The sequence below is a fragment of the Phasianus colchicus genome, chromosome 19 (assembly GCF_987193195.1).
Source record: "Phasianus colchicus chromosome 19, bPhaCol1.hap1.1, whole genome shotgun sequence".
NCBI classification, from domain to species: domain Eukaryota; kingdom Metazoa; phylum Chordata; class Aves; order Galliformes; family Phasianidae; genus Phasianus; species Phasianus colchicus.
In genome coordinates, this window is record NC_143454.1 from 6,105,905 (window position 1) to 6,117,939 (window position 12,035).

Consider the following 12,035-nt stretch of genomic DNA (forward strand, 5'->3'; position numbering starts at 1 on the left):
TGAGCTGAGAGCTAAGTCTGAAAGGAGACTTTTTTTTTTTTTCCTTTTATACTTATTTTACCACTAACGTTGTTTTTTTGGTTTTTTTTTTTCCATGTTTTCTGTCCTTCTGAGAGCCTTGCTTGGCTGAATCCAGGCCCAGACTGCTTTTCCTTGGCTGGCTGGGTCAGAGGGCTCTATTTCTGCTGCCTGTGGTCTTTTCTGGGCAATGGGAGCCAGAAAGCACCAGGTGAACAGAATGGTTGGGCTGAGTAGAACGGAAGTTCATCAGCAGGAGTGGTGAAATAGGGGAAAATTCTGGGACTTCTCTCTGAATGAGCAGTGCTGAAGGTTACAATCAAGCCTGCTGGCTACTGCAGCTGGCACCTCTGATGGACAGAACCTTTATCAAGTGTCAGAGAAGGCAGGTGACATTTATCACTGGGTGCTGCCACGCTGACAGCCTGCTCAGCACACACCATCACCATCCTTAATGGCATCATTCCTCGCCCAGATTGGGATGGCTCATTCTTCTGCCTCATCGCTGCTTCTCCCTTCAGTTTCCTTTTCTTTCTTTTTCTGTCTTTCCCACCCTTAAGTATTCTTTCTTTCTTTTTTTTCTCAATTTTTCCCCCCAATCCCTATCATTCTTTCAATTTTCCTTTTTTTTTTTTTTCCTTCCCCTTTTCCTCTGCTGTTCCTTCTGCCCACATACTCAGGAAGGCACCTCTGAACCCTTGGCAGGCACAGCACAGCTGCAGGAACCTCATTTCCAGACCTGGGCTGTAGAAGGTTTCAGATCGCTTCAGGTCACAGAAAGGTAAATAGCAGCTGTTTGTGAAATTCAGGCTGAAAAACTGGAATTCCATCCTCAGTGGAGCTAACCCCTTTCCAGGTACATTAGGACTGCAAGCTGAGCTTATGGGCGCACTGCTTGCTGCACAGAACACTGCTCAACAGGAGGAAAAGAGATGTGAGGCCCTGCAATTAAGTAATTATGCAAATCTAAACAGAGATTTTGTTTTAAAGTATTTTCCAGTATGAAATGATGTAATTGCAAGAGACAATTGAGCCACTCTCTGAGCCAAGAAACAGGGCTGGCTGGCCCCTGCAGAACACACCTGGGAATAACTGAGCCAGGCACTGGATGTCACCATTGAGCTGTAGAAATGTGCCAGGAAGTCCATTATTTATCTGCTTTTAAAAGCATGAGATTTTAAGGAAAGCCATGGGCGAGTCAGCACCTTGTGGTAGACTGGGCCCTGCTGGGGATGTGCTGGTGTCCTGCCTCACTGGATGAAGTCAACATGTTCATCCCCAAGGGGGTGGACACCCCAAGGTCCCCAGGGACCACTCTGAAATGGAGGAGTGGTTTGGTGGTGCTTAGATGAATGGCCAGTGGCTGGCAGACTTCAGGAAGAGTTTCCTCTCTCTGCAGCACGTGCACAGTGATTGGGGCAAAGGGAAGGCAGCATCCTGCTAGTGTCATACTGATGTGTACCATAAAGCATTGCCTGAGCACCCTGGAGCTTCGTGTAAGAGCTGGGGTCTGTAGTGCCCCATCAGCATCACAGGGGCTGGTAACCCACTGCTTGACTATGGTCATATGGGAATGAGAGCCTCAAACGGAAAAAAAGAGAATAATTTTCACTTAACTGGAAATGCTCGGTTGTTTCTAGTCTCTTAGGTTGTTACGGAGAAAATTATCACTGATGATCCAATTAGCAGAAGGGAATAGGGATCTACATGGGACTGAAAATTCCCTGATAGCACAGAAAATTGTGTATGTCTATTTAAAAAAAACCATTAGCCAAAGAGAATAGAGATAACTTCTCATATTCTTTCTTAAGAAACAAGAAATGCTTTCAAAGAAGTGATGTGCTGATTTGGCCATTCCTGAACGACAGAAAATCAGACAAGATCAGACAGTATGGCTGAACCTGGCAGGCAAGAATTTGGTGAAAGCAATATATCTTATTATTTGTCACTCATCTTTACATAACACCTCCCCTGTTGCAGACAAATGGATTTCTGTAAACTGGGCAACGTCATTTTTGTGCAGTAGTGGCTGTCCTCTGTGAACAAGGGGCTGTGCCATTTGGGCTCCTGTTAGAGGAGAAGAGCAGCCAGTTTAAAAGGAGAGCTGTGAGCAGGTGAGGTGCATTGCAGCGGTAGCAAAGGGGAGGGTGAAAAGAAGGGACAGGGGGCACTAATATAATACAAAATCAAGATGTTGAGAACCAGATTAATTGAGGTATCAAGAGACTTGAAGGAACAGAAAATCCTTAATTGCCTGTACACCAATGTGAAGATTCTGGGTAGTAAAGGAGGAATAGGAGTTGCTCATGTTTGAGGATAAATTCGACCTACTTTGGTGCTTCTGAAAGCTGATGGGAAGATTTGCATTGTTGGAATGTTGAAAGGACTGGTTACAATCAATTTAGGAAGCAAAAGTGGTCAAAAAGGAGCAGAAGTAATATACATATACTTATGTCAGAAATGGCATTGTATGTTTCTGAATCTCTGACAACTGGGAAGCAAATATATCTGAAGTAATACCCTCATAAAGACCAAATTAGGTCCTGCTCCTGGCTGCTATCCATTGCAGGCCAGAGAATTACTTGGTTTCTTGTCTGGCTCTTTAAACACCTCTCTACTACAGGTAGGAAGGAAAAGACTTTAATCTGAATGACGTGTGAAGGAGATCTCTTGCTGTCAGAGCTAAAACATCCATGCTGTTTTTTTCTTTGCTTTTTTTTTCTTCTTTTTTTAAATGAAAATGACAACTTTAAAAGTATTTTATCCATCAGGAGGGAAAATGGTGCTAGACCTCATCAGTCTGACAGATAAAGAGAATTCATGAGTTAAAAGTCAGAGAATTGTTTAGGTGTGGGTGACATAGACTTGATTACACTTGCTACATGCAAATGGAGTAACATCCAAACTGCACAGACACACAGACACAGACACACAGACACACAGACACAAGGGGCTGATTGCACAAAGATGAAAGCTATTATGAACTCAATCATTTGAGTAAACGGATTTAAAGAGAATAAAGCAGGAACTCTATGAGAACATTTTGTTTGTCCCAATAACTCCTATTAGCACTAGCAAGGGAAAAATGTATTTTTCTTATAATTAAAAAAAAAAAAAAAAGACATACCAGCAGAAAACCTGGCCTAATGTTCAGAAGATGACTGATAACCACCTGTGTCAAATGTGACCTAGCAGACATGCAGTTAGTAGATTCAGGACAACCTCCATTCAGGTTTGCTTAAGATTTGAGTGCTAAATGTGCAGCTCTCTTGAAGCCACAGTGGTAGTTCTGCACTAAGTGTTTGTGACAGTTGAGTTTAGATGCCTTCAGACCAGTGAATAAACTGTGTGTGCGGATGAGCCCTCAATCATTTAGCTGCTCAGTGACATTGAAATTCAACTTTGTGCACTGTGCCAGCCCAAGAGCTATGCACCATCTGGTTCTCATATCCACTCTGCAGAAGGGACACCAAGGGTCCTGGGCTTAGCTCGTGCCAGGAGGGAAGTGGAAGGGTGAGCAAACACAGCCACTGCATGAACTACAGATAGAAGGTGGGGATGTGGGCTGAAACCTTTGGGGTCATGAATGACAGTTCTGGAGCTGCTGACTGGATCATAGATGAAACCATTTCAATGGGGACGTAAGAGCATAAATATATTTAATTATGTGCTCAGATCTCTGTGTTTGCCTCTTCTTTCTCAGCAGATTTGGTGATGCCTGGTGGAGACTATAGTGGAGACTGGAGATAGGATCCAATTGGGTTTTTTCTTCCTATGCATTAAAACACGCAGGCTTTAATTAGAATAACAGCTGTGCTGGAGACATTAACTACATTTAGTGGTAGGGAAAACTGGAGGGGAACTTTTGTCTCTTATAATTCTTGTTTTTCTTCGAATGGGTTGATCTGAAATACAGTTCTCAGAGTGCTTGTGTATCTAACATGTCTTTAAAAAGAGTTTGCCATCCATCTTCTTGATGCCAGGTTGATGGATTGCAAGCCTCTGAGTAATATCTCTTGACTGAATGAGCCATGTTAGCACCTCCATGGAGAAAAGAGTCGTCACTGGGTGAAACATGGTGGATTGATATATTTCTTTTGCAAGTAATGGAAAAGAGAATTTGTTTCTCAGAATTTTCAATATTGTAATTGCAGAATTTGGATGACATGAAGTGAAGGGATGAACAATTTTAAACAGATTTATTGATGATACTCCCTGACAAAAATATGTCTTATAATTCCATGAGAGTTGTGTTACAGCAAGACAGAACGATGTGCCTTGCCATTCTGCTCAGCCCTGCAAGCTCTAGGTGGGGAAAGGAATCGCCAGGTACGGGTGAAGCTGACAGAGTTAAAGTCCTTTTTGCAAGCTGAACGTTCTGCCTGAGTTGTGCAACCAGAGTTTCACAGCGGTAGCTTGGACTGAGCCCAACTTTGAGCGTGGATTATTCAGCTCTGCTGCTCCTATCTGCGGGTCCATGCTCCAGCAGGCACAAGGGCTATTTAAAATAAGGACACAGATGCCTAAACTCTCTTTCAAACTCCAAGATGCAGAACTGTGAGTCTGTGTTTACACAAATGTCTTCTTCTTAGGAGAGGGAGAAACTTACAAGCCTGATTTTCAGATAGCTGATCTCTGATTGCAGCAGCACCTAGCCTGTGATTCAGGCTCTGGAACCTGCCTATGCTTTGCTTAGAAAATCAGTTTGGTTTCTGGCAGCCCAAGAGTTAAATCTGTGTTCTTTTTTTTTTTCTTTTTCTTCTCCATAGTGGGAAAGTGAAGCAAAATAACAGCAATTAAAAAAAAAAAAAAAAAAAAAAAAGCAACCACAAAATTCTGGAAACAGAGAAATAAATATGGTTTAATAACTGGGACACACTCTACAGTCTGTGGAATTAAAGCCCTGTTTTCTTCTGGCCAGCTGCCAAAACGAGGCACAAACAAATCCAGAGAAAAGCAGGTTAATGAGAGGCTTCCAGAAAGAAATAATAGTAGAAAAAGTGAAAGCAGCAAACTCACAGAGCTGCTAGTGATGAGATAAATAAAATTTGAACTGACATTATCTGATCAGGTTGCTGTGCATATTTCATTTGCTACAGCCAGTTTTAAATCTCCTAGGCACAGGTTTCAGCTTTATCCTCTCAGCAGCCATCACTGCATCCATCTTAGCCATCCCTTACCTTGTCCATCCCTGATCACAGTGGGATTTGATTGCATCCAGAGCCTGTTGCTAGGACAGAGGAGGATGCATCGAGGAGGCATTTGCTGCATGCTGCATCTGTCAGGAGGCGGTGGAGCCGCAAGTATTCCTGACGTGATGGACCAGGTGTCAGAAGCAATAAATAACAATGATGGTGCGAATCCCTTCTGAGGAATTCAGCTTTCCAGAGCTACTGGCCTGTAGTTGTCTTTGCAGAGGATATTTTTAACTTGCTTTGATTTTTTTTCCCCTTTCTTTCCACCCCGGCTTGGGAGTTCTCCTGCAATTATTTCTCCTCCTGGTGCATGTTTATTTGAACTTTCAAGACCAAAGGGATGGCATAAGGGACCAAAACACAAGGTCTGCAATTCCTACTAGGTTCTCTGAAACTGCAGATTTGAATCCCAGCAGACCTGACTCAGGAGTTAAATAAAACTCATTGGGGTTACAGGTAGAGGACTGCAAGCATCCTCCTTTTCTGGAGTTACTGAGCTCCAAAGAGGTGTAAACAGATACAAAAATCCAAACAAATGCCTCTGTCCCATGCACACAGACATGAAAAGATGCTTTGGTAATGAGATAAAACTGATTAGAAGGAAATGGAGAGGCTCCTGTAAAAGTCCTTTATATGTTTTCTTCTCCTTCTGGGAGGCTGCAGGACTCCATCTTCATCATAAAGGCACACTGGAGCAGAGTCACTCTGAGGACAGGCTTGGTCTTTTCCCAGCTTCTAGAAGAGTATTTGGAAAAAGCTCTGGGGACACTCAAAAATCCCAAAGAATCAAAACACTTCTGACTTCACAGACAGAACTGTGGGATGTTGGTTTGTGTGTTCACAGATTCCATCCTATGTTTCTACATGAACTGTACCTACCTGCTTTTTCTTGTATCTGCTGGGCTGTTGCATGATGGTATGGAATTAAATATGTAAATTCAAATGGATTTGCACTGGATTGCAAATGGGAGCTCATGGTTAAAAGAGCCTTTCCAGAAAACAACCTGGAGCTTTCCTTCTGCAGCTGCACACATTTAATGGCATTTCTCTATTAGTCAAGCTTAATTCCAGAAGCATATATATCTTAGTCTTTGCTCTCGGATGTGGAAACAGCTTCAGCAACACATTCATTTATTGTGCTTAAAAGGCACTGACTTCATCTGGCCTTAAGGCCCTGATAAATTAAAGCCTCGCCAAAGCATTTTCCTAAAGAAGGGATTTTATTTCTCCGAATCAGGGCTGTTTTTCTCTTTCTTTCCACCGATTACCTGTATAAATAAAGGTTGTCCTGACATCTTCTGATTTTTGGTGTCTAGCTTGTATTCACTTTATATATATATATATACAATACATATTGCACGTATACAGTACATAGAGGCATCCCAGCTTCAGTTTTCAACCCAACAGAACAGACTTCAATGAAGCATTGCTGCCTTATACAAGCAGAAGATCCAGCCCTAACAGTTCACTTATCTTACCATTGTCTCATTGGACATAACCCTGAAGTGCTTATCCACGTTCTGTGCTAATGAATCATAACATTTCCATATGGAAAAATAAATAAAAGCATATTTCTTCCTTTCATTTACTTGAAATTGCATGCACTGGAGAAGAAAAGGTTTCTCCAAAAGGTTTCTCCAAGCAAGATAATTCCTTTTTCATTAAAATAAATCTGCTAGGAAATATGCCACTGAAAAGCTAGAGGGGTTTTTTAACATCTCCGTGCTGACAGGACAGATAGATAGCCACTGATGTGCTATTAATTAGCTGAAAGAGTAATCAGAGATTGAAAAATCCTTGGGACCACGAATACCTTTTTTCTGTGATGTCTTTGAGGCCTTAATCTAGGCTCAGAGCCATGTATAACTTTATTAATGCTAATAATCAATAACATCAGCAGCTGTAACCTGCATGATGATGCCAGAACCTAAGTTACATGAAAGACAAATAAAAGTGCCTTGGGGCACTTCTGAACGTGTCTACAAGGCTGTTCCCAGCCCTGCAATGACAATGGAAAACCCAAGATGCAAGGGGAGAGACCAAACACGTGAACCAGGATCAGGACAAAGCCAAAAACCGAATGCCAAGTGCAAGGCCGTTCAGCAGCCATAAGAAGTCACTGCACATCTTCCCATCTGACCTTCAGTGAGAGGACCTTAGAAGAGATGAAGGGGACAGAGTGAGAAGGAAGGTAAACATGGCAGAGGAAGTCCAAAATCACTGTAAAACAGGACAGAAAGTAAATCATTAAAAGGTGACATAAGTATTTATTTTGTGGGGAAAAGGTGCCTTTAACGCGAGGAAAAAATCCTATGCTGAATGCTGGACTCTGATATTTTCCATTCCGTGTTACCTTGAACCATAGACACCGAGATGCAGTGATTAGCTGAGAACTTCTATACATAGATTTGTACATAATTCATAGTTTGACTTCTCTCAGTTTGCATAATAAATAGTTTAAACACAGCAGAAAATGTCTGAGAGAGGAAATTAGGATTCTGAATGAAAAAGTTAATTATACCTCGAAGGATATTTTTTTCAGATATATACGGGGTGGAAAAAAGCCTAGAAGTAGATAATTTAGTCTTAAAGGAGATGGAAATACAGAAAATTATGGGAGTGGTAGCAACAGGAGAGTTATCTCCTTAAATAGGATAATTAGACTAATTTAATTTTTTAAACTGTGGCATTGCATTATAGATAAATAATTCAATAAATAGTGTCCTGGCCGCTAATTCTGCAGCTATGGTTGCTGCTTGGATCTGCATAGAATTTTATTTTTCATTTTCAGCACCGTTTTCTGCTGCAGGAACACCAAATTATCATAATGGGTTGCTTCCTATGGCAAGTCATAAAGGGCAGGGACAGGAAATTATGGAGGAGTGCAAAGGAATATTGACATCATTAAATCAGTCACTGGTGATTGGATCCAGAGATTGATGATCAGTGATTGGGTCCTGGAGCTGGAAGACACCGGGGACAACTCACAGCTATTTAAGTACCTGGCTTTTGCTGATTGGAACGTGTCAGGTGACTGATATTTTGAGGAAACCAAAATATCTAAGGCTTAAATATCTATCTTGAAGGAAAGGACATTTCTACTACTTCCCAGCATTTTTGCTGTGGTTTTTTGGACGTGCATGATGGTGTTGTGATGGTATACCTGCTCGTAGGAAATGCAAGAAACTACAAAAGAAGGAAAAATCAGATGTGAGCTAAAGGACAGATTGAAAAATAGGAGTGAACCCTCTAGAATGGTTCCCTGTGTGAATATGTGTTATTTTTGCAAATGTTTTTTTCTTAATATGATTCCTAAGAGACCTCCATAGAGTAATGGCTCACCATGGAGAATGGCATACTACAGTCCATATTGCTGCAGACACAGGGAGTAAAATGTAACAGACAGATGAAGAGCTGAGCTGTCCACGTGCCCTAGAAGTCCCAGATTTTATGGCATATCTACCTGAAATCATATCCTCAAGCTCTTTTGGAGGATAATGGCTGGCAGGGCTCCTCTGGGAAGAGGAAGGCTTATAGTGCTGGTGTTTTTGCCCAGGGTTGTTTCTGTGTTGTACAAATTATTATTTAACATAATTGTAAACTGAAGTACTTGGCCAGAAATAGATGGTGACCACAAACTTAACATACTCAGAATTCACAGAAAAGACAGAAAATCAGCAGAATGGGGAGAGCAGAGGAAATGCAGGGCGCTGATGGACGAACTTCTCAGGGGTCCCTTTGGGGAGGAGGTGAACAGTTGCTAAAAGTGAGAAGTTGAAGGCCTGTAGTGAACTGGATCTACCTGGGAAGACGAGAAAGAGATCAATGTAGATGCACAGAAATATCTGCAAAGACTTGCCAAATTAAAGTGAAGTGCTAATCAAATGCGAGTGCCATGATGTATGATGGGGGTGGATGGAAAGGAGCAGTGCAGCACGAGTTCAGGCTCCAATGGAAGACTTTCAGAGGGCATAAAGGGAGGAACACGGGCTTGTAAAGGAAGAGAAAAGAGGAAAACAATGCTGGTGAAGCACAAAAATTTTCCACAATAGGAGACAGATGAGTTAAAGAGCATGTAGATAGCAGAGGAGTCAGCTTAACCTGACAGAGCTCTCAAGGATTGTGCCACTGTAGTCTGCGTGATTACAGACAAGGACCCAGAGGGCCAGAGAAGGACAAACATGGCTCCCATGTTTGAAAAGGGGAAAAGTGGGCCCAGAGTTACAGACGAGTCAACCTAACCCAGAAAAACGAGAGGGTAATCATTAAACAATCACTTATAAGTACCTGGAGGATAATAAAATCATAAAAGGTGCAGTCAGTATGGAATTGTGAACAACAAATCTTGACAAATCAATCTAAATGTCTTAACAGAGCCACTGGCCCCAGTGGTTTAGGAGGATGCAGTGGTTGTGGTGTACCTTGCTTTTAATAGGGCCCCACTTTATTTTCCTATAAGCAACCAAGGAAACGTGGCATGAAGGCGGCCTCACGAAATGGGTCTGCAGGTGTCTGAGAAGTCACTCTTGGCTAGTTCTCCTTTAAGCAGAAAGGACACTAGAATTAGAGTCTCACAGCTCTTCAATATTTTCATTATCCACGTGGATGATGTACTAAGGTGCACATCCATAAAATTTACAAATGGCACTGTGCTGGAAGGGACTGCGAGCAGTTTGGGAGACAGGATTAGAATTTAAAATGGTTCTGATGCTTTGGCGGAGCAGTAGGAAATCAACAAGACGAAATTCAATAGGACAATGGTGCAAATGACTTCTTAGGAAGGAGAAATCATGGCGATGTCTGTGAAAGAGAGAATAACTGCCTTAATGGGAGTACAGTAGAGAAGGATCAAGGGGTTATAATACTGCAGAAGATGAATATGAATTAACAGTGAGAAGAGGCAAATCTTGCTCTGGAAAGTAACACCAGAGAGATCATATATTCTGCTTAGCTGGGCACTAAGGAGTCTCCAGCTGGAGTACGAGATCTTTGGGGTATTAGGTTTGATAATGTGGACGAATTGGGGTGATTCAAAGAAATACCAGCAAGGAGGAGGAGAGTTTCATAAAACAAGACCTATGAGAAACATTGAAGGAGCTGAACATTAATCGGAAAAGACTGAAAGAGGACACAATGCAACTTTCTAATACATTAAAGGACATTTTAGCAGATGATCTGTTGTTCTCCGAGGACATAAGAAAATGAGTACTAGGTTTAGTTTCCAGCAGAAAGAAGATCTGTTATAGACAAAGAAATGTTAGCTCTTTAATTGAATGGCAAGGACAGCCATGAACTTTACTGGGCTTTAAGAATACTTTGCCAAAGTTTGTATTACCATTGTTGGCCATCTAGGTCAGGGACCTTACGTTTCTGTAAGTGCAGGAGCCACTTCTGCTGCAATTGGGATCACAATCACTTTAGAGGTGATCAGAAATCTGTGGCATAAATCCCTCACCCAAAAACACCATCAAAATCAATGCCACTCCAGACAATACTAAAACGGATTAAAAAAACGTATTTACTGTTCAGGTGAGTTGTGTGCACATAGAAGGATGTTAATAATGAATGCCAATCCATCCCTTACAATCCAATGATAAAATAATGGCATCCCAAAGCAAATCTTGCAGCTCCTATTTTAATTTTGAAGAGTTCAGTGTCTCAACACTTTTCTGACTTTTTTTTTCTCTTCACTTATATCATCTAGGACAATAAGAAGTAATAGTTTTCACAAGCCTTTCCTCACTTAAGCCATAGTAGCTACAATATTCTTCCTCCTCTTCATCTCCACAGTGCACTTCTTCCTTATAAACAGTCTGTGGGAGTCCAGCGCTTTACATGTGAAAAGACCTGCCAAAATATCCTGTCCTTCCCCCAGCTCTTACAATGGTAATTGCTATTATGGTTATTACTAATCCCAAAAATCATGAATAATGACAATGAATGGTAGAGATGAATGCTGAGATGTGATTAATGAATAACGATAAAAAACTGGGGAGGTGGGCAGGAGGGAAGCACCCTTGCTTGTTGTGTGACACGTACTTGGTGCAGAGGCTGAGGATGGGCTGGAGAGCCCATTCCAGTGATGAAACTGACTTTCTGTCACCACTTGCAGAAAGGTTCAAGGCTCACAGCAGGAGCCAACTTTTCTCAAAAGTGCTCCATTTACCGTGTATTGATTTCTTTTGATGGTATGCGCCATTGTAAAATCTGCTGGAGGCAGGGAATGACCAAAGATTTACCCCTTTTTTAGGTGGTGAAATAAGAACCACGCTGTTCTGAAAATCGTGTTTGCATTTCAGGTGCTGAGCTCTTGGGAATTTGGTGCCCAGGCTTTGCTTTTAGAGGTGGTCCCAAGTGGCCATCTGCATAACCCCCCAGCTCCTGGTAGTGATGGAAAGATGATGAGCTGGAAGAGAAAGGGGAATAAAAAATGAGGAAGTAAATCCTGATTCTGATCTTAGTGGTAATTAGCAAAAAATTGTGACTAATTATACTGGGTTAATTGGCATTTGCACAGGTGCAGATGTGACATGAGAGCATACCCTCTGTTTGCTACAGATGTTAAAACCTAATTTTAATTTCATAAAGAACTATTTTATCTTATTAAATGCAGAGGTTTGATTTAACGAAATGCTGGCACTTGAGCTGGATGTGAAATGACAGTGACTGAGAGCAGCCAGAAAACATCCCATGCACTCAGGTCCTGAACCAAAACCCCAGATCACCTTATTTATGAAGAAAATAGGCTTGTTTCTCTCTTACTCCTGAAAATCTGGGATGAGAATGTGGAAACAAATGGGGTTTGTCAAATTTTGTAACTGA

The 12,035-nt window shown here is 41.6% G+C and overlaps 1 long non-coding RNA gene across 7 annotated transcripts in view; it reads left to right on the forward strand.

Annotated features, from left to right (window-relative positions):
- The window catches only part of LOC116234181 (uncharacterized), a 160,357-nt gene that overhangs the window by 93,771 nt on the left and 54,551 nt on the right, over positions 1 to 12,035 (forward strand). The window contains exons 3-4 of one of the 7 annotated variants that reach the window (XR_016458755.1): positions 699 to 799; positions 875 to 4,757. The exons of 5 other annotated variants lie outside the window; for them this stretch is intronic. This is a non-coding gene — a long non-coding RNA (uncharacterized LOC116234181). Of the gene's footprint in view, positions 1 to 698; positions 4,758 to 12,035 lie in introns of those variants that run through there. One more of the 7 variants, XR_016458754.1, reaches the window with a different exon arrangement.